This window comes from Amblyraja radiata, chromosome 5, assembly GCF_010909765.2.
Source record: "Amblyraja radiata isolate CabotCenter1 chromosome 5, sAmbRad1.1.pri, whole genome shotgun sequence".
NCBI lineage: Eukaryota > Metazoa > Chordata > Chondrichthyes > Rajiformes > Rajidae > Amblyraja > Amblyraja radiata.
The window spans coordinates 17,195,160-17,216,108 of NC_045960.1; the positions used below are offsets into that span (position 1 = coordinate 17,195,160).

The 20,949-nt window shown below is 46.2% G+C and overlaps 1 long non-coding RNA gene across 1 annotated transcript; it reads left to right on the plus strand.

Annotated features, from left to right (window-relative positions):
- Positions 1 to 884: 884 nt before the first annotated feature.
- On the plus strand, positions 885 to 20,282 carry LOC116973040. The gene is made up of 3 exons (XR_004411981.1): positions 885 to 1,413; positions 18,683 to 18,793; positions 20,058 to 20,282. It is a non-coding gene; the product is annotated as an uncharacterized LOC116973040 (long non-coding RNA).
- Positions 20,283 to 20,949: the final 667 nt, after the last annotated feature.

The following is a 20,949-nucleotide window of genomic DNA, read 5'->3' on the forward strand; positions in this document are numbered from 1 at the left end:
TTCTGTAAATTTTCCCCAGTGTTCGGGATAGAACTAGTGTACAGGGTGATCACTGGTTGGAATGGACTCGGTGGGCTGAGGGACCTGTATCCGCGCTGTATCTCTAATCTTAAAATAAACTAAACTAAACTAAGCATCGTGCGTGCTTTCAAAGACAAGTACGGGACTCAAGGTCTAAATCCCAGCTCACTGATGGATATGCATCTGGCAGAAGGAACCAGACAAGTGCATTAAGGCTGGCGATGAATTAATAGTATTTTAACTTTGCTAAATTGGTCAATCAATGTGATGATTTAAGTGCTTTGACTTGTAGAATCCACTCTACAAGAATTGATTGAAGGCCTAATCAAAATTCAATCTTATCAGCTACGGGAGAGTTTTAGACATGGAGTCATACAGCATGGAAAAAGGCCCTTTGGCCCAAATCCCCTTGAAGATGCCCTATCTACACTGGTCCCACCTGCCCTCATATGGCCCATGAAGGATGAAATGTAAAGGAATTTTCTCAGGTCTAATTCAGAAACAAAGAACTGCAGATGCTGGTTTATGCCAAAGATAGACATAAAGTGCTGGAGTAACTCAGTGGGTCAAGCAGCATCTCTGGAGAAAAAGGATATTTGAAAAAGTACCCAAAACTGACCCAAAACATCACAAATCCTTTTCTCCAGAGAAGTTGCCTGACCCGCTGAGTTCCTCCAGCACTTTGTGTTTATCTTTACTGTAGTTTAATTTAGTTCAGCTTACTTCACTCTAGAGATACATCACAGAAATAGGCCCTTCGGCCCAGCAAGCAGGTCCATGCCGACTAGCGATCAGCCCGAACACTAACACTATCCTGCCCACAGTCGCCGGCAGTCACCTAAAAATAGTCTAAGTGGGACAGGCCCTTTAGAGTGCCTTACAGCACCAGAGACTAGGATCGACCGTGATCTCAGGAGCAGTTTGTACGGAATTTGTACATTCTCCCCGTGACCACATGGGTTTTCTCCGGGTGTTCCATTTTCCTCCCACACTCCAAAGACGTACAGGTTTATAGGGTTGTATAGGAATCGAGTTTTCCCTCTTCACACTCTGTTATATTTTCATTTCCAAACGTAATCTCTCCTCAGTTATAAATTTCTGGCCCAGGCAATGTTTTTGTCGATCCGCACCCTCTCTGTTGCGGTCACATCACTCCCAGTTCAGGACCGAGTTGTATGTAGTTTGCGGGCGTTATTAACACCATGGAATATTTAATCAGCAGTATGATGATCGGCATCTGTCAGCAACTCTGAACAAAGCAAACCTCAGCAGGGATCAGATGTACCACACCTGTGGTGGGTGTCCCCTTACTGCCAATTTCACCCCCACCATATCACTTGAACCAATACAGTGGATGAGTTGCTGACTGTGGGATTAGCTGTATCAGCGCAGGTAGGAAACCTGCGTGTTAGATTTCACACACGTTGTGCTTTTTACTTTTCCTTTCCACAATCTGTGTCTCTCTGCTCCTCTTGGTCATAGAGGCAGACAGCACGGAAACAGCCCAACGCATCCATGCCGACGAGGATGCCTATCCAAGTGAATCCCACTCGCCCCAGTTTGACCTATATCCCTTCAAATTTCCCTCTTCCTTCTCACAGTTCCACCTGCACCCACGCTACCTGTGGGATTTTGCTGGGCGGCTGGTGTTTTTTTCTCCGACAAATTTAACCATTTGGGGGGGGGCGGCATGCTGGTGTTACGGTAGAGTTGCTGCCTAGCTTCGCCAGAGATCCAGGTTCGATCCTGACTGGGTGTTGTCTATACAGAGTTTGTACAAATCACCTTGTGACCCCGTGGGTTTTCTCCAGGTGCTCCGGTTTCCTTCCACACTTCAAAGACGTGCAGGTTTGTAGGTTAATTGGCTTTGGTAAAATTGTCCTGGCGTGCAGGATAGAACCAGTGTATAGGTGATCGCTGCTCGGCATGGACTTGGTGGGCCGAAGGGCCTGTTTCCATGCTGTGTCTCCGAACTGAACCTTTGTGCCTCAGTGATTTTAAATGGGATCTTAAGTTCTGTGAAAATATTAATTTTTGAAATGTCATCATATTTTAACAGTTGCTTGTGTTTAAACAAGCTTATTCCCTGTCCACTTGGCCAACACATTTGGTGTCATCTATGTTGAATGTTTCTGTCCTCTACATGAATGATACAGCAGTTTCTTCAGAAAACATTGTTGAGCTAGTTCGAAGAAGGGCCCCGACCCAAAACGTCACCCGTCCTTTTATCTCCTGCTGCTCCGGTTTCCAAAGTGCTGAAGTAACTCAACGGGTCAGACAGCATCTTTGGAGAAATGAAATAGGTGATGTTTTGGATTGAGACCTTTTTTCAAATATCCTTTTCCTCCATAGATGCTGCCTGACCCGCTGTGTTACTCCAGCATGTTGTGTCTATCTTTGGTATATAGCAGCTTCTGTAGTTTTTTCCTACATATTGTTGAGCTATTTGTGGAGATGGGTCCACTGCAGTTTATTTAAGGAAACACTCAAGATGTGACATCTCATGCTTTCAGTAAGTCACATTGTTCTGCAGTTTAATCCTCTCGCTTAACTTGCACTAATGTTTGGCAATTTGTTTCAGGAAGCCATTGAGGTTTTAGTTTAGAGATTCGGCCCACCGAGTCCGTGCTGACCAGCGATCACCCCATACACTACTTTCTCATCCACTCCCTACACACCAGGGACAATTTACAATTCGCAGAAGCCAATTAACCTACAAACTCCGTACAGACAGCGCCCATAGTCAGGATCGAACCTGGGTCTCTGGCGCTGTAAGGTAGCAAGTCTAACGCTGCACCCCAGTGTACCCCATCTCATCTGCAGAAAGCACCAAACTCCCACAACCTAGGCTTCAGACACGCAGATATAAGGGAAGACAAGCACAATATAGAAAAAGTATCCCCTGAATGCAGAAGACAGAAGTTGATTTTACTTTTGTGAAAATAAACGGCAGTGCTCCTTTGAAGGTTTTTCCTGGCTACACAGATCACTGCCACATCTGTGCTATTTCAACAACAAACACATCCTTCTGCGCTGTAGGTGAATTGCCCCCGTTGGCATATTAGTCGAGTTCAGTTTGACGATTGTATTTCCATACAGTATTATCTGACCTGATTCCATAGCATGCAAAACAAAGCTTTTCACTGTACCCTCGGTACATGTGGTTAATTTGGTTTCGTTCAGTTTAGAGATGCAGCACCAGTGTAAGATAGAACTAGTGTATGGGTGAGCGCTGTCCAATGGGCCTGTTTCCATGCTGTATCTCTAAACTCAACAACAACTGAGCACGGAAACATGCCTCATGTCCCACCGAGTCCACACCCACCATCGATCACCCGTTTGCACTGGTTCTATGTTATCCTACTTTTGCATCCATTCCTTGCACAAGGGAGGCAATTCTACAGAGGGCTCATTAACCTACAAAGCCACATGTTTAGTTCAGAGATACAGCACGGAAACAGGCCAAGTTCAGGCCGAGCATCGGTAACCCATTCGCACTTGGTGAATTTCTCAGCGGCTCCCTATACACCTGGCACAATTTACACAAGCCAATGAACTAAACTGCACTTCTTTGGGATGTTGGAGGAAACGGGAGCACCTGGAGAAATCCCACCCGGTCGCAGGGAGAACGTGCAAACAGTACAGACAGCACCCGAGGTCAGGATCGAACCTGGGACTCTGGCGCTGTGAGGCAGCAGCTCTACCGTTGCACCACCGTGCAGGGATGATAAACCTAAACCTTCATTTTTCACTATCAGATACTTATTATTTACTCAATTAACTGAACAGTGAATCATCTTCAACTTACCGATAAAGACAACTCGATTGGAAATGTGCTGAGACCCACGAACATACGGTTTCTAGAAGAAATTAAAATGCACGGAAGATCGGTTTGATTAGGATGTTCAAATTCATTTAATTTGAAATTTTGTTTATTTTCTAAACATTTGAAAATGAATCATTCCTCGGGTGGCTGCCCGGATTCATTAACATCAATTATTTCAAATCAATATGAATCATTATGAAATAATCAATCATAATGGTACGACATTATTTCAAGATGAATCCTGACTGATCTGATGGAAGGCACAACTCGAGGGCTGTGGCCTGTAGAGGGAGCCACCGAGCCCAGCCCAGAGAATGTGCAAACTCCGTACAGACAGCACTCGTAGTCAGGATCGAACCCGGGTCTCTGGCGCTGTAATGCAGCGACCCTACCGCTGCGCCACTATGACTACATTAATAACAATTCATTTTCTGCTATGGATGCATCAGTCTACACATAATAACGGCAAGGAAAACTGATCTAGACCAGGGAACAGTCCGTGGTTGTGCAAAAATCTGGTGATACCGACATCAGTAGCCCTGCGTGCTTGAAAATTCCAACTGGCAGTCAGCAGGAGCTGTGTTTTTTGTTCCTTTTATGCCAACTTAAAAAAAAAAATGAGATAGGGCAACATTTGCACGTCTCGAGCCGAAACGATGTGAAGCCAAAAGCAGTTCAGTTTCTGAGACGGGGATGGGATCAGAGGCACAATTTGAAACAGATGACCTCCCTCAAGAATGCTTTGAATCATTTCCTCTGCCAACCTTGGTGAAGGGAAAAGAAACGCAGCCTCGGTTATTTTTAAGTCGAGATCCCACCAGCTGGAATTGTGTCAAAGATAGACACAAAATGCCAGAGTAACTCAGTGGGTGCTGCCTGTCCCGCTGAGTGACTCCAGCATTCTGTGTCTACCTTCGGTATAAACTAGTATCTGCAGTCCCCTCCTGTAGGGAATTGTGTCAAAGTTGGAAATGGAAGTCGGGGGAGGCGTGGGGGCAAAGGAGAAGTGATTGGACAGTAATGATTTGATATTTTGTCCAATTTCTCCATGCTGCACAGAGGTCATGTTGACCTCTGTCCCCAGTCCTATCAGAAAATAACTGAGACAGGCAGAGCAGATAGGTAGAGCAGAGAGGCAACTCCGTTTAACACTGAGATTGATATTTCCGAGCCAGTCTAAAAATGTCAGAGAAAAGTCCAGAGTAACTAAAAGTCACCTAAAAACTGGGCGGCACAGTGGTAGAGTTGCTGCCTCACATCGCCAGAGACCCAGGTTCAATCCTGACTACGAGTGCCGTCAGAGTTTGCACGTTCTCCCTGTGACTGCGTGGGTTTTCTCTGGTTGCTCCGGTTTCCTCCCACACGAAAGACGTGCAGGTTTATGCTTGATATAATAGTGATATGATGTAGTCATATAATGATATAAAATTATCCCCAGTGTGTGCAAGATAGTGTAAAGGGCCTGTCCCACGAGCATGCAACTGCATGCGGCAAGCGCGACCAAAGATGGTCTCACGGGGCCTGGCCCACTTCGATCGCCGGAACCTTATAACCATATAACCATATAACAATTACAGCACGGAAACAGGCCATCTCGGCCCTACAAGTCCGCGCCGAACAATTTTTTTCCCTTAGTCCCACCTGCCTGCACTCATACCATAACCCTCCATTCCCTTCTCATCCATATGCCTATCCAATTTATTCTTAAATGATACCAACGAACCTGCCGCCACCACTTCCACTGGAAGCTCATTCCACACCGCTACCACTCTCTGAGTAAAGAAGTTCCCCCTCATGTTACCCCTAAACTTCTGTCCCTTAATTCTGAAGTCATGTCCTCTTGTTTGAATCTTCCCTATTCTCAAAGGGAAAAGCTTGATCACATCAACATTATGGAGTTGTGCGGAGCTGGTCCCGACATCGCGTGGGGCTCCGAAAAACTGACACTGTCCAAAAATTCCGCGCGGCAAAGACCTTCCGGCCCACAGTCGCATTGAGACTGTACGCACCGCCTCGATGGGCGTGCACAGCATCTTGACGGCGTACGCCTAGCGCAAACTTCCCGCAGACTTCGCTCGAACTTCACGTCAACTCGTACGGGATCATTCGACCTCCGCGCGGCCCCTGCTTCCGGTTTGGTCGCGCTTGCCGCATGCAGTCGCATGCTGGTGGGACAGGCCCTTTGGTGTGCAGGGATCACTCTACCTCCGCGCGGCCCCTGCTTCCAGTTTGGTCGCGCTTGCCGCATGCAGTCGCATGCTGGTGGGACAGGCCCTTTGGTGTGCAGGGATTGCTGGTCGACGTGGACTCGGTGGGCTGAAGGGCCTGGTTCCACACTGTATCGCTAAACTAAAACTAAACTAAACCATGTGATACACATCATTCTGTTCAACATCATATCTTCTAGATTAACTTGCATGCAATACCAGATACCAATCCTACTTTTGCATTGAATGGATTCTGTTTTCCCATAACCTCATTGATTCCCAAGGGAATTGTGGGATTGCCAATTAATTCAGTCATAAAGTTTTTTTTTCAATGTTTATCGTTTAATATGTTTCTGGCTTTTGCATGTTGAAAAAATTATTTCCTTTATTTGCAATATAGTCAGAGAGTCATACAGCACAGAAACAGGCCCTTCAGCCCAACTTGCTCATGCTGACCAAGATGCTCCAACTATGATCCTATCTGCCCACATTTTGTCCATATCCCTCTAAACTTGTCCTGTCCGTTTCTTATAGTCATACAACATATAAAAGGCCCTTCGGCCCAACTTGCTTGTGTCGACTAAGATGCCCTGATCATCCAAAATCAGTACCCCATTTCTGCTCTCCCCTCACACCCCATGATTCTGTTAGCCCGAGTAGCTAAATCTAACGCTCTCTTGAAAACATCCAGTGGATTGGCCTCCACTGCCTTCTGTGGCAGAGAATTCCGCAGATTCACAACTCTCTGGCTGAAAAGGTTTTTCCTCAGTCCGAAATGGCCTATCCCTTATTCTTAAACTGTGACCCCTGTTTCTGGACTCCCCCATCATCGGGAGCATTTTTCCGACTGGAAACAACATTTCCTCTCTATCCAGAACAAGCGGTATTCAGAGCTCGATGTTCCCAGTGTACAAGCTTCCTCCTTTGCAAGTACATGTTGCATTCAGTCAGACCCAATTACCTCATGCTTTGTCATGGAAATCTACGAATAATCACTCTACTCCGTTCCACTGATGTACATTAATATATGTTCATTGCAATGCAATATATCACCCTTTGCCTTCTTTTAATAAAGTGAAAGGAGAGTGAAAGCAGCAATGCACAAATTCATTTCCAACATTACGGACTGTACCTTCCAGAACATTGTAAAAAGAACGCAAGCACACTCTGACATCTGAGAAAGTCTTAACCACTTTATTAAAATGTCCGCAAAGGCTTGTAAAAGCGTTTGAAATAATTTAAAGTCACACCATATAAAACGACGATCAACATACTTTGCCCGTGGGTTGCAGTGTGTGTTGTGACATGTGAAATGTGACATGTGAAGTCATCATTTTAACTACTCTACTTAGAAACCAACTTTTGTACAAACCAGCTTTTGTAGAAAAGTGAATATACACAACAAGGGGAGGTAGATGCAGCTCCTGATAATAGAGTTGTAGAGGTGCACAGCGCAGATTGGACCCTTCGGCCCACCATGACCATGCCGACCACTGTACTTCCCCATACCAGCCCCATTGTACCTGCACTTGACCCGTTGCCTGCTGTGCCTTGGCCATTCATGTGATCGGCCCCATGCTTCCGAAATGCTTTGAGTAATGATCGACCAGGCAGCGTGTTCCAGACTCGTAGAAAGGAATTTCCCCAGAGACCATGTCTAACCCTCTCACCTTAACCCAAAGCACTCCTGTTTAAAATTCAATCATGAGGCCACCTGCAAGGTCACTAAGATAAGCTTTGCCTTCACAAAGACATTGGGGTGAAAGATTGCAACCTTCACGTTGATGAATGCAATCAACCTGCCGTGCACAATCAAATAAGATCACATAGAACAAATTGTCCTACAACTCTAGGCTGTGCACGCCATATGCAAGAAGACGAAGAAGACAAAGACATTTGAGACCAGCTCAGTGTCTAATAGGGCACATAACTCACACCATTATGGTACCAAGGAGGATAGCTAGTCTGACACATAATCACCTATTGTTCTTTGAGATAAAGGTATAAGGGATGACAGATGGTGCAATGGGCTAAGTGTTCGGCTGGCAACCGGAAGGTAGCCGGTTCGAATCCCGCTTGGAGTGCATACTGTCGTTGTGTCCTTGGGCAAGACACTTCACCCACCTTTGCCTGTGTGTGAATGTGTGTGAATGTGTGTGAGTGATTGGTGGTGGTTGGAGGGGCCGTAGGCGCAGATTGGCAGCCACGCTTCCGTCAGTCTGCCCCAGGGCAGCTGTGGCTACAGAAGTAGCTTACCACCACCGAGTGTGACTGAGGAGTGAATGAATAATGCGATGTAAAGCGCCTTGAGTATTAGAAAGGCGCTATATAAATCCCATCCATTATTATTATTATTAGTTAAGTGAGGAGTTCTTTACCCAGAGGGAGACAAGAGCTTCACCTAGAGGGGGAGAGGAGAGAGAGCTTGTACGCAGAGAGGCGTGTGACCTGTTATTTTGTGTTCCCTCTCTCTCCGTCCTTCCCCCACCCTAGTTCTCCTCTTATTTTCACTGCCTCCTGATTAATTTTACTTTTTGTACGCCTCGTTGTCTACTTCTCCTTATCCAACAATGAACCATTGTACACTTGCTCGATCATCGCCTGCTTTGATCTATTCTTTTCACACCTTACCTTCATTGTACCCTTCCATTTCGCGTTTCGCTCTCTCCTGACTCTCAGTCTGAAGAAGAGTCGTGACCTGAAATGTCACCCAATTCCTTCTCTCCAGAGATGCTCCCTGTCTCGCTGAGTTACTCCCGAATTTTGTGTCTATTTTTGATGTACAGTAATGATGAGGCTCAATGAGGCGCTGGTCAGACTGCATTTGTAGTATTGTGAGCAGTTTTGGGGCCCATATCTGTGGAGTGATGTGCTGGCATTGGAGAGGGTCCAGAGGAGTTACTCCAGCATTTTGTGGCTTTCTCTTCTGTCTGGACAAGCTAGATGCAGGGAAAATGTTCCCAATGTTGGGCGAGTCCAGAACCAGGGGCCACAGTCTTAGAATAAAGGGGAGGTCGTTCAAGACTGAGGTGAGAAAAAAACTTTTCACCCAGAGAGTTGTGAATTTATGGAATTCCCTGCCACAGAGGGCAGTGGAGGCCAAGTCACTGGATGGATTTAAGAGAGAGTTAGATAGAGCTCTAGGGGCTAGTGGAGTCAAGGGATATGGGGAGAAGCATGGGTTATTGATAGGGGACGATCAGCCATGATCCCAATGAATGGCGGTGCTGGCTTGAAGGGCTGAAAGGCCTCCTCCTGCACCTATTTTCTATGTTTCTAGTCTTGTCAAACCTCTTCTATTTTTTCACTCCTGTAGAAAGCCTCTTCCCAGTTTAGTGCATCAATAATATCACTGCGAGTTGGTAGGAAAAATTACTTTCTAATTTATGGTTTATTTCAAATTGGTGTGCATAAATAATTTGCTTAAATCAAGTAATTTAATTACTCTTCAGGAACTTGCTTTAATCTAATATCCATTCCAATGGTAAATTGATCGTAAAGAAATATATAGTTGCAGCAATAACTCATTTTATAAGTCGTGAACCAAGCCCTGTACAGATTTCACACAACAACAGCAGTATTTCTTACAGGCTTCATTGAGATTCAGAGCCAGATTCAGGCCCTTCGGCCCAACATGTCCATGCAGACAAAGATGTCCCATTTATGTTAGTCCCACTTGGCCGTGTTTGATCCATATCCCTCTAAACCTTTCCTATCCATGTACCTTTTAAATGTTGTGATAGTACCTGCCTCAACAACCTCCTCTGGCATCTTGTTCCATGAACCCTCCACTCTGTGTGTGAAAAAATTGCCCCTCGGGTTCCTATTGAATCTTTCTCATCTCGCCTTAAACCAATGTCCTCTGGTTCTTGATTGCCCTACTCTGGGTAAAATACTCAATACATTCACCCGCTCTATTCCTTTCACGATCTTATACACCTCCATAAGATTACTCCTCAGCCTACTGCGCTCCAAGGAATAAAGTCCTAGCTTGGCCAACCTCTCCTTATGGCACAGGCTCTAAAGTCCTGGTAACGTCCTTGTAAATCTTTGACTGCATTCTTTCCATCTTTCCAAAACCACCCACTTTAGTGCCATCTGCAAACTTAATAATCCTGCCCTGTACATTCCCATCCAAATCATTGAGAAACACCACAAACAGCATCTGCTTGCTTTCATGAAACCAATTCTGTAACAATTCAGCTCGCTCTCCCTGGATCCCATGCAATCTAACTTTCCAGAGCAGCCTACCATATGGAACCTTATCAAATGCTTTGCTGAAGGAAGGCAGCACAATAACATGAAAATGACAAACAATGAAAATATTCAATTAAAATCCTTTCCAATCAGAGACCTGATGGGAGTGTCCGAGAACACTGATGCAATTATCAAGAAAGCTCATCAGCGCCTCTACTTCCTGAGAAGATTATGGAGAGTCGGTTTGTCAAGGAGGACTCTCTCTAACTTCTACAGGTGCACAGTAGAGAGCATGCTGACTGGTTGCATCGTGGCTTGGTTCGGCAATTTGAGCGCCCTGGAGAGGAAAAGACTACAAAAAGTAGTAAACACTGCCCAGTCCATCATCGGCTCTGACCTTCCTTCCATCGAGGGAATTTATCGCAGTCGCTGCCTCAAAAAGGTTGGCAGTATCATCAAAGACCCACACCATCCTGGCCACACACTCATCTCCCTGCTACCTTCTGAAGGTACAGGAGCCTGAAGACTGCAACAACCAGGTTCAGGAATAGCTACTTCCCCACAGCCATCAGGCCATTAAACCTGGATCGGACAAAACTGTGATTATTAATAACCCATTATCTGTTATTTGCACTTCATCAGTTTATTTATTCATGTGTGTATATATTTATATTATGGTATATGGACGCACTATTCTGTTTTGTAGTAAATGCCTACTATGTTCTGTGTGCTGAAGCAAAGCAAGAATTTCATTGTCCTATACAGGGACACATGACAATAAACTCACTTGAACTTGAACTTGAGTGTATAAAATGAGGGTAGGAATAGATAGGGGAGACCTTCAGAACCTTTTACCCAGGATATAAAAATCAAATACTAGAGGGCAGAGCTTTAAGGTGAGAGTGGCAAAATTTAAAGGAGATGTGCGGAGCAAGTTGTTTTACACAGAGAGCAGTGAGTGCCTGTGAGTGTCGATGGTGGTAGCGTAGGCAGATTTGTGGGTGGCATTGAAGAGATTTTTGGATAGGCATATGGATATGCAGGGAATGGAGGGACATGTATTATGTGCAGACAGATAAGAGTTGGTTTTGGCATCATGTTCGACACAGGCTGTGTCGGCTGAAGGGCCTCTTACTGTGCTGTAAAATAAAATTTGAGAAAGGCAACAGCGTTATTAAGAAATAATGGAGAGCATTTTAGGATGGCACGGTGGCGCAGCAGTAGAGCTGCTGCCTTACATCGCCAGAGACCCGGGTTCGATTCTGTACAGTTTGTACATTCTTTCGATGACTGTGTGGGTTTTCTCCGGGTGCTCCAGTTTCCTCCCACACTACAAAGACATGCAGGTTTCTGGGTTAATTGGCCTCTGTAGGTCATAAGGTCATAAGTGATAGGAACAGAATTAGGCCATTCGGCCCATCAAGTCTACTCTGCCATTCAATCATGGCTGATCTATCTCTACCTCTTAACCTCAGTCCCTTCTCCCCAAAACCCCATAAAATTGTCCCTAGACTGCAGTATACGGGCAATCTCTGGTTGGCGTGAACTTGATCGGCCGAAGGGCCTGTTTACATGCTGTATCTCTAAACTAAACCAAACCTTGAAGAAAATGTGATAGATGCTGAACACGGAAATGTAGAAACAAAGAACTGCAGATGTTGGTTATCGAATTGAATTGAATACTTTATCTTGCACTAAACATTATTCATGTTATTCCCTTTATCATGTATCTGTACACTGTGGATGGCTCGATTGTAATCATGTAAAACCTTTCCGCTGACTGGTTAGCACGCAACAAAAGCTTTTCGCTGTACCTCGGTACACGTGACAATAAACGAATAATCTAAACTCAAACTATCCTTATGGCCAGTACCATACCGTAGTACTTTGCCACCTGGAAGAACCAGTTAGTTACTGATGGCAATGTTTCAGGTTGGGTCAAGAGAAGGGTCTGCCCATTCCCTCCACAGATGCTGCCTGATCTGCTGAGTTCCTCTAGCAATTTGTGTTTCAAGTATTCTAATGTGGTTTTAATCCTGGGTTCACTCTGCTGTTTGCCTCTGGTCACCTGCCCTTTCCTGTCACCGATCCCGTTGGCTCTTTCATTTCTGCTCTCAGGTGCTGCCCCCCAATCTCCCTTCCACACCAAGTCCTGCTATTGGTGACAATGAAGAAAAAGGAGCTGCAGATGCTGGTTTGGAAATAAAAAAGCGCTGGAGTAACTCAGCGGGTCAGGCAGCTTAAGAAGGGTTCAGAGCCAAAACGTCACCTATCCATGTTCCCCAGACCCGCCGAGTTACTCCAGCACTTTGTATCTTTTATCGGTGATGATGACCTGCATTTCCCTAACACCTTTAATGAACCAAACTGTGCCAAGCCAGTCAAACGATGAAGGTACTGCACAGCAAAAGAGAGATGATCAGGCTGCAGATAAGAAGAGGTACAGGGGCTGGGGGAAAAGTTCCAGTGCTCAGTGTCATAATGCTGAAAGCACGACTGTCAGTTTAGAGTTTAGTTTAGAGATACAGCACGGAAATAGGCCCTTCGGCCCACCGAGTTGACCGTAACCATTGATCTCACCAGTTATATGTTAACCCTTTCTCATCCACTCCCTACACGTTAGGAGCAATTTGCAGAGGTCAATTAACCTGCAGTGTGGGAGGAAACCAGAGCACCTGGAGGATAACCCACGCGGTCACAGGGAGAACGTACAAACACCTTACAGATAGCACCCGAGGTATCTGGCGCTGTAAGCAGCAACTCCTCTGCGCCACGCGAGTGTTGAAGTTGTTGCAGGTATAGAATAAATAAATGGCATTTCAATTGCTTGTGGAAGACCAGACAGCATGGTGTTAAAGCCCTGTCCCACAGTACGAGTTCATTCCAAGAGCTCTCCCGAGTTTAAATAAAATCAAACTCGTGGTAAGCACGGAGAATGAACGTAGCGGGTACGTATGAGCTCGGGGACGTCTCTTAGCGGCTCGTAACGCTAACGGCAGGTACTCGGGAAGACACGCTAATGGCAGGTAAGCACGAGAGCCCTGGGTATCGATGAGCGGCCATTACCGTAAATCTCCGAGTTCAAATCAGGGCAAACTCGGGAGAGCTCTTGGAATGAACTCGTACCGTGGGACAGGGCTTACTTTGCTGCACTGAGAGAAAGTAATGCAGGATTTAACTTCATTGAAGAAAGCCTTTAGCAGTTTGTGAGAGGGTCACAACCCCTCATATCTGTGCGGACCCTCTGACTTGAGGTGGGTGGGGTGAACGGTGGGGGTGGGTGATTAGTGGATGAGCTGGACAAGGGGACTTGACCTACTCGACATCAATGTTTCAGCACAGAAACATTAACAAAGGTCTTTCTGACACATGGATCAATGTGTGTGTAGGAGAACTTCCCTGATGAATATGTCTCCACTCCAACAAGAAAGCAGAGTCTGTGGCAGAAGTATTTTAGTTTAGTCACAAAATGCTGGAGTAACTCAGTGGGACAAGCAGCAGCTCTGGACAGAAGGAATGGGTGACGTTTCGGGTTGAGACCCTTCTTCAGTACAGAGGGGCTGAAAAAGGTTGTCAACCCGAAACGTCACCCATTCCTTCTCTCCAGAGATGCTACCTTTCCTGCTGAATTACTCCAGCATTTTGTGTCTATCTTTGGTATAAACCAGCATCTGCAGTTCACATTTTAGTTTAGTTGTAGATGTAGCCCAGTCCATCACACCAGACCCCACTCCTCACCATTGACTCCATCTACACTTCACACTGCCTTGCAAAAACAGTCAACAATTAAAGACAAAGTCCTTTTCTCCTCTCCAGTTTATTTCCACCCCTCCCCCCAACCTCTACTTTTAGTCTGAAGAAAGGTTCTGACCCGAAACGTCACCTATTTTTTTTTTCTCCAGAGATGCTGCCTGATCCACTAAGTTTTGTATCTATCTTTAGCAATTTTGGATCTTGTGTTTTAAACAATAGACAGTAGACAATAGGTGCAGGAGTAGGCCATTCGGGCCTTCGAGCCAGCACCGCCATTCAATGTGATCATGGCTGATCATCCACAATCAGTACCCCATTCCTGCCTTCTCCCCATATCCCCTGACTCTGCTATCTTTAAGAGCCCTATCTAGCTCTCTCTTGAAAGTATCCAGAGAACCGGCCTCCACCGCCCTCTGATACAGAGAATTCCACAGACTCACAACTCTCTGTGAGAAAAAGTGTTTCCTCGTCTCCGTTCTAAATGGCTTACCCCTTATTCTTAAACTGTGGCTCCTGGTTTTGGACTCCCCCAACATCGGGAACATGTTTCCTGCCTCTAGCATGTCCAAACCCTTACCAATCCTATATGTTTTAATAAGATACCCTCTCATCCTTCTAAACTCCAGAGTGTACAAGCCCAGCCGCTCCATTCTCTCAGCATATGAAAGTCCTTCCATCCCGGGAATTAACCTTGTAAACCTACGCTGCACTCCCTCAATAGCAAGAATGTCCTTCCTCAAATTAGGGGACCAAAACGGCACACAATATTCCAGGTGTAGTCTCACTAGGGCTCTGTACAACTGCAGAAGGACCTCTTTGCTCCTATACTCGACTCCTCTTGTTATAAAGGCCAACATGCCATTCGCTTTCTTCACTGCTTGCTGTAACTGCATGCTTACTTTCATAGACTGATGAACAAGGACCCCCAGATCCCATTGTACTTCCCCTTTTCCCAACTTGACGGCATTTAGATAGTAATCTGCCTTCCTGTTTTTGATACCAAAGTGGATAACCTCATCAAAGGGGGCAATGAGGAGGAGTATAGAGACATAATAAGCAACTTTGTGGAGTGGAGTGCACACAATAACCTCCATCTTAACACCACAAAAACCAAGGAGATAGTTGTGGACTTCAGGAGGGGGAGGAGGAGGACTCAACCAACACCAAGCACCATTAAGGGCGGAGGTGGAGGTGGTCGCTAACCACAGGTACCTTGGGGTGCAGCTTGACAGTGAGCTGGACTGGAAGTGTCATATGGAGGTGGTGTACAGGAAGGGACAAAGCCGACTGTATTTTTTAAGGAGGCTGAGGTAATTTAACATCTGCCAACCCCTGCTGTGCAGTGTCTACCATTCAGTGGTGGCCAGTGCTCTGTTTTTTGCTGTGGCCTGTTGGGGAGATGGCGCCCGCATAGCGGACAAAAACAGATTGGACAAGCTAATCAGGAAGGCCGGCTCAATGGTCGGGGCTGAGCAACGAACGGTCCAGCAGGTGGCAGAGGCCAGAACTCTGAACAAACTGGATTCAATAATGACCAACCCCACTCACCCACTCCATGCCCTGAAGGTGATCAAGAGCAGCATCTTCAGTCAGAGACTGATTGCACCAATGTGCAAAACTGAGAGACATAGGAAGTCTTGTATACCAGCTGCTATAAGGTTATATAATGCGCATAAATAACTGCACTTTTTTTCATTCATTGTATTTTAACTTGTATTTTAACTTGTATTTTAACTTGTTAAGTATGGAAGCTATTTGAGGAAATGTGTGGTGTTATGTCTGTCTTGAAGCTGTCATGGCACTGTAATTTCCTGTAAAGGATTATTAAAGGTATAATCAATCAATCAATCAATCAACCTCACATTTATCCACATTAAACTTCACCTGCCATGCATCTGCCCACTCACCCAACCTGTCCAAGTCACCCTGTATTCTCATGGCACCTGATTGCTAGATACAGCATGGAAACAGCCCTCTCAGCCCACCGTGTCCACACTGACCATCGATCACCCTTTCACGCTCGTTCGGGATTCAGAAATCGGAGGTGCAAAAAGATTTGGGAGTTTGGAGTCAGGATCAGGCCTGGATTAGAGGGTTCAAGAAGGAACTGCAGATGCTGGAAATTCGAAGGTACACAAAAAAGCTGGAGAAACTCAGCGGGTGCAGCAGCATCTATGGAGCGAAGGAAATAGGCAACATACAGCGGCCTGGCGAGGGGCTGAGAGACTCTCCCGTGAGGGGCTGTGGCCCGTCGGAGTGGCCCAGCTCGAGGTGGAACGGCACTCCCGTCGGAGTGGCCCAGCCCGAGGGAGAACGGCACTCCCATCGGAGTGGCCCAGCCCGAGGGAGAACGGCACTCCCGTCGGAGTGGCTCAGCCCGAGGGAGAACGGCACTCCCGTCGGAGTGGCCCAGCCCGAGGGAGAACGGCACTCCCGTCGGAGTGGCCCAGCCCCAGGGAGAACGGCACTCACGTGAGGGTGATCCGGCTCGGGGCTGGAACGGTGCTCCAGTGGCTGGGATGGCGTTCTGGCAGCGGTGACCTGAGTCCGGGGTTCAGCCGCGGGCCAGCGGCTGCGTGTGCTGGACTGGAGGGCGGCAGCTTCGACAACCCCCGGGCCGCGGTGTTTGAACCGGCCCGTTTGCGGGGTTCGGTGAGCCGCGGGACTGTTGTGCCATCGCCCGGTGGGGAATCGCCTCAGCGCAGAGGGAGAAGAGGAGGGAAGAGACAGTAACCCTAAGATTTTTGCCTCCACCACAGTGAGGAGGTGCTTGGAGGATACACTGTGGTGGATGTTAATTTGTGTTTATTGTTGTTTATTATTGTATGATTGTATGTATGACTGCAGGCACGAAATTTCGTTCAGACCGTAAGGTCTGAATGACAATAAAGGTATTCAATTTTGTGCCGAAACGTTGCCTATTTCCTACGCTCCATAGTTGCTGATGCACCCGCTGAGTTTCTCCAGCTTTTTTGTGTACCCTGGATTAGAGGGTGCTAGCTATAAAGAGAGGTTGGATAAACTTGAATTGTTTTCTCTGGAGCATCGGAGGCAGGGGGGAAACCTGACGGAAGTTTACAAAAGATAGGGTAGACAGTCAGGAACATTTTACCCAGGGTGGAAATATCATGAACCTGAGAGCATAGGTTCAAGGTGAAAGGAACAACATTTAAAGGAGATGAGGCTCTATGAGGTCGGCCGTATTTGGTACTGTGAGCAAATTTGGGCACCATATCTGAGGAAGGATGTGTTGGCTCTGGAGAGGGTTCAGAGGAGGTTTACAGGAATAATCCCAAGAATGAGTGGGTTAATATACAATGAGCGTTTGTCGGCACTGGGCCTGTACTCACTGGAGTTTAGAAGGATGAGGGGGGGGCCTCATCGAAACTTGCCGAATAATGAAAGGCCTGGATAGAGTGGATGTGGACAGGATGTTTCTACTAGTGGGAGAGTCTAGATTATCTCAAACTCTCAAATCGTTTTGCACCTCCGAGTCTAGGACCAGTGATCATAGCCACAGAATTAAAGGACATTCCTTTAGGAAGGAGATGAGGAGGAATTTCTTTAGTCAGAGGGTGGTGAATCTGTGGAATTATTTTTCACAGAAGGCTGTGGAAGCTGTCCTAGATGGGCCAAATGGCCCAATTCTGCTCCTATCACTTATGACCTTATGAGATTGGAAGGGCAAGGTTTTTTAACTCACGGGTTGGTGGGTGTCTGTAACACGCTGCTGGGAGTAATGCAGGAAGCAGACACGTTAGTGGTATTTACGAGGTGTTAGGTAGTCTTAGGAAACAGATAAATTAGTAGTATTTATGACGTTTTTAGGCAGGCTTTCACTTAAGATATGCAGGGAATGGAGGGCTATGGATCACATGAAGAGAGAGATTAGCTTGGCAATATGTTCAGGACCTTAAAGCTTTTTCCTGTGCTATTATGATCTTTGTAATGTAACTGCATGACCTGGGTGACAAAGGAAATATACATAAAGATAAATCACAAAGAAAATACAGATGAAGCGTGCCAGAGGAAAGAGTCTATTAATCTAGGAAGATTATGGACGGAGCAAAATGGAATTTATCAAGTTATTAAAAGGGAATAAAACAGGTTGTAAGAAAAAGATTATCAGGCAATATTTACTTAAGACTAAAACATTTTATCAATAAAGTACAAATAGTTAACTGGGGAAATAATTGCAGTAGTTTAAAAAAAAATGGGAATCTTCATGGAGTTTAGGTTAGAAGTACAGCGTGGAAACAAGCCCTTTGGCCTCCCGAGTCAGCGCCGACCAACGATCACCCTGTACACTAGCGCTATCTAACACTCAATTTACAGAACCCATGTAATCTACAAACCTGCACGTCTTTGGAGTGTTGCAAAAACCGGAGCACCCGGAGAAAACCCACGAGGTCACAGGGTGAACATACAAACTCCGTACAAACTGAGAACATACAGCACCCGTAGACAGGATCGAATCCGAGTCTCTGGCGCCGTGAGGCAGCAACTCTACCGCTGCAGCAGGAGAGGGGATGGATAAACTATCAGTGCTGTGCATGTATTTATAAAGAAAGCAACTGTTGCAAAAATCACACTCATAAACTAAGGAACAGAACAGTAAAAATTGGAGTGATGTAAGATAAAGAATATAAATTCTGAAGATTGATGTCTCCCAATACAGATGGAATGAATCTTAAATGTTTGAAAGAAGCCAAGAGAGAGATTAGAGAGGAATTGTTCGAATCATCAACACTCACCGATGGGGCTCTTTCTGCTGCGCACGGCCTTCTGGGTAAGCACTGCCACCATTGCCAGATTGTTTCCGATGTAAAGTTGAATGGTCGTACAGTGTTGTTGTAATTATAAACTGCCTTGATTGCTCCAGAGGACTGAATTGTCGAGGTAAGTGTGAGTTTACACAAGTCGCCTCTTGCATAAGTCGGGGAGTGTCTGTACTCGAGAAATACAGGGTGCTAAACCAGGAAGCTACAGGCTCGTCAGCCTAACAGCAGTGAAAACATAATTGGCAAACACTTTCAGGTGCAAAATAACTTTGATCTGGAAAGTTATAAAAGAGAACAGAAGTGATGAAAGGAAGATAGTGTCTGATCAATTGAATTGACATCTTCGATTGAGATAATGGATCAAGGTAGTTCAGAAGTTATAGGAGCAGTATTAGGTTATTCGGTCCATCGAGTCTACTCCGCCATTCAATCATGGCTGATCTATCTTCCCCTCTTAACCCCATTCTCCTGCCTTCTCCCCATAACTCCTGACACCTTAAAGGGGCTACCTCACTGCGGTGACCTAATCCGCGAGTTCTGGCGAGTTTGCCCTCGACTCATACTGGCAGCATGGTCGACACGAGGTCCTAGCAGGTCTTTGTAACTCTCCTTCATGCTCGAGAGTAGTCCCTGCGTACTCGAGGCCTCAGCTAAGTCGTGGCGTATTTTTCAATATGAGAGTAAAAAAAGGTCGCCATGGAAAAAAATCGATACTTTTTTTACTCGTAGGTTTAGTCGAAGTAGGTCGTAGTAGGTCGGCATGTTAGTCGTAGGTAATCGAGGGTAGTCGAAGGTAATCGAAGGTAGTCGTAGATGGTCTTCAACATAGTCGAAGGGAGGTCATAGGAGATCGAAGAAGGTCGTCTTCACTCTCCACTATTTGGTGTCCAATTTTACCAAAGCTAGTCAAGGCTAGTCTTCAACAGAGTCGAAGGAGGTCTTCGACATAGTCAAAGGAGGTCTTCAACATGACATTTTTTCAAACTCTTCTAAACTCAGCAATTAGGTCGCCGCAGTGGGACCGCCCCTTTACTAACCACGATTTTGTCAATCTCCACCTTCTGGTGGCGCCGTGAGCTGGCAGCCTCGCCAGCAGCTGTTCGTCCTTTCGACTTTTGTTTGTTTTTAGTATGTCTAAAAGTGTGTTTTAGTGTGGGGGGGGGGGGGGAGTTGGTGGTGGGGAATCGGGGGAAACTGTTTTTCAGTCACTTACCTCGGTGGAATGCGTCTTTTCTCCTGGTCGCACTTTCGCCTTCGCTCGCGGCCTAACAGATTGGTGCGGCCAATCCGGAATCTGGCCCAGAGCTGCAGCAGTGGGTGCCGCGCGGACTTTCCATCGCAGAGTCTGGGATCCCTCGCTGGGGATTGCCGGAGAAGAGCACCTACTGCTGGCCTGCGGCCTATAACATCGTGAAGCCGCGGTCTCCGATAGAAAGTGGCCGATTCGGGATCTCCAAGCCGCGGAGTGTCTGTCCGTCCCGACGTTGGAGTTTCGAACATCCCGACGAGAGGGCCTGTACATCGGGCCGTCCGTCGTGGCGACTGCGGAGGGTTCATGGCCCCGACCACAGATGAACAAAGGAGGAGAACTGAACATTATTGCCTTCCACTGTTGATTCCACTGTGGTGGATGTTCATGTTGTATTCTATTGTGTATTGTGCTCTTTTTGATTGTGTGGCTGCATGGTAAATCAAATTCCACCTTAAATGGTGCATGTGACAATAAATGTGAACTTCAACTTGAAAAATCCCCACTGACTTGGCCTCCACTGCCGTCTGTGGCAATGAATTCCACAGATTCACCACCTGACTAACGAAATTCCTCCTCACCTCCATTCTAAAGGTACGTCCTTTTATTCTGAGGCTGTGCCCTCTGGTCCTAGACTCTCCTAGTTACTGCAGTAGAATTGGGTTACATGGACTTCTAAAAGGTATTGGAGTACCACCACACAAACAGATTATTAACCTGAAAGTCTGTTAAGAAATTGGCCATTGAATATAAAACTGCCTCACTGACAGTTAATCCAGTGACGGCTGAGAGAGGAAGTCATAGAGTCAAATTCACAAGGCATGGAAAGAGGCCCTTTGGCCCAACTTGTCCACGTCCTGTCTAAGATGCCAGCTTTAGTTTTATTATTATTGTCACGTGAAATCAGATCAGATT